The sequence below is a fragment of the Cherax quadricarinatus genome, unplaced genomic scaffold (genome assembly GCF_038502225.1).
Source record: "Cherax quadricarinatus isolate ZL_2023a unplaced genomic scaffold, ASM3850222v1 Contig1921, whole genome shotgun sequence".
Lineage (NCBI taxonomy): Eukaryota > Metazoa > Arthropoda > Malacostraca > Decapoda > Parastacidae > Cherax > Cherax quadricarinatus.
The window spans coordinates 36400-38949 of NW_027196947.1; positions in this window are offsets into that span (position 1 = coordinate 36400).

Sequence of the window (2550 nt, forward strand, 5' to 3'; positions counted from 1 at the left end):
TATCCTTATTTTTATTTTCAAATCGAAAATTTAAGCATATAAAAGTTAAGCAGATGATTTTTGACAAGAATATCACTGTTACATCGCACTCTGTAAATGGAGTTCGTTATATAATATGAGAACTGCTAGTTACAGCAGACAGGTACGTGAACAAGACATCCAGAACATTATTACAGCAGACAGGTACATGAACAAGACATCCAGAACATTATTACAGCAGACAGGTACATGAACAAGACATCCAGAACATTATTACAGCAGATACGTGAACAAGACTTCAGAATATTATTACAGTAAGCAGATACATGAACAAGACTTCCAGAATATTAATACAGCAGACAGGTACATGAATAAGACTTCGGGCACATTATTACAGCAGACAGGTACATGAACAAGACTTCAGAACATTATTACAGCAGATACATGAACAAGACTTACTGTAGGTTGCAATACAACACAAGATGTTAGTTATGCTCAACGATGTAATGTCAGCGTCTGGTACTAACTCAGCCGCCTTAATGTTTGATATAGTGATATGTTCAACCTCTTTTATTACCTATTGAGGTTACAGAAAAACCTTTAGGTTTAGATTTATCATTCGTATATATGTTTCTGTGTTTATGAGGGAGAGGGAGAACGACCAGCAATCCTTTAAGAGTGCAAAATTTTTAAGTCTTCCGTTTCACACTGAAGTGAGAGTACAGAAGCACATGTGCTCCTCCTAAGATATTATATGTATCTTAATGGAGAAGTAGAACAGTAAGTGTACAAATTAGACACATGTGCAACTCTTGGGTATCTTTTTTGAGGAAACGTTTCGCCACACAGTGGCTTCATCAGTCCATACAAAGGAGAATCATGAAGAACAGGAGAAGAATGTGGTAATCAGTCCCTCAACCTTGAGTCGATGTGGTCAGTCCATCAATCTTGAATAGAATACAGCATATGTGCCGAGAAGTAGCTTATATACCATAGTCAGGAGAGGTGCAGCAGTCGTAGGTGGTGTCCCATTTGTCCAATATGGAAGTAGGTCGTGTCCAAGGGTTAGGCAAGTGAAGAATTCCCAAGTATTAAGATCCCAAGAAGTTGCAGTGTCTGACAGGATTGTAGATCAATGGTTCAGAGCACCGACACGTTGATAAATTAGATACCCAAGAGTTGCACATCTGTCTAATTTATCAACGTGTCGGTTCTCTGAACCATTCATCTACAGTAAGTGTACAAGCTAATTCATGTGCTGAAAAGTAACACAATATCAGTGGTATGGCTTCTCTTAGTTAAGATGCTACACTTTGTGTATCGTAAACGGGAAATAGCACAAAATAGTGAACAGTAAGAGAACAGCAAAATTTTCACATTCTACGACTTTTTTGTCTTTTATTGTAATTTTTCCACTAAACTAAGAAAGGTGTTTAAATTTATAGTTTTTAATGAGGCTTTCTTGTTAAAATTTAAAAAAAAAATAAATATTGCCAAATATATGGAAAACAAGAGAAAACTTGTCCTGAAAAACCTACGAGGTGGTGGTACTTGTTACTGTGGGTTTTAATGTTATCAGGTTTTTGACTTCCTCACAGCTCCGTAATAAACATTCACCTGATTTAGGACGGACATACCCCTGACTTACCGTATTTTCCGGCATATAAGGCGCACGACAGAAGTATCATAACGGTAAATCATATTCAATGGTTAATTACCGTCTAACTTTAAACTAAAGCTTAACACAAAACCTACCCTTAATCCTCACCTTGAGCATATAAGGCGCAGGCTGATTTTTCCAAGACTTTCGTAGGGCAAAATGGGTGTGGGAAATATCACTTGAATTTCCCAGAAACGTTACAGCAGTCCCCCAGTTGGGGGGAGGTGGTAGGAGGATGAGACGACGCCTCAGAGAGGTGTCAGTTCTGTATATACTTAATCTGTAAGACTCACCCTAGTAACAATAAACCCCTGGGCTACTGTATTAACACTTAATACTTAAACTTATTTAAGCTAAGGCAGTCAGTTGCGTGACTCGTACAGGTATTTTCTCAAGTGCACCCACGGCCTTCCACCTCCACGTAAGTACACGAATCCCCGAATGCATTGAGGTGTACACAGGTGCCAGGAGTGGTCACCCAGGACCAGAGATTACCGTTGCGACTGTCTGATAGTGCACACTGCTTCCTGTGCTACACAGAGGTGAGTATCCACTATTTCAGGAGCCAGGGTGGGGCTGCAGGCCCTCGCCTGAATTTCATGACTGAAACAAGGACCACTAACCCTACCCAGTCTTAAAAACCCCAACACACAACCTCTACTCTACACAATAGGCGCGCCTTATATGCTGGAAAACACGGTACATCTGGGTCATGCTGAAAAATACAAGGAAAAGTGTTATATATCAAACGTTTTTTATTATATATTAGAGAAATTCTTGTTACGTTATATTTGTCACATTGTTCTTCATTCTTGTCAATAAGAAATCATTGTTATTACAAATCAGTGAAGAAAAAGTCAATGAACATGATTTACAATTAAGCTTTAATTTTAATTAATCCATAAAAGGCA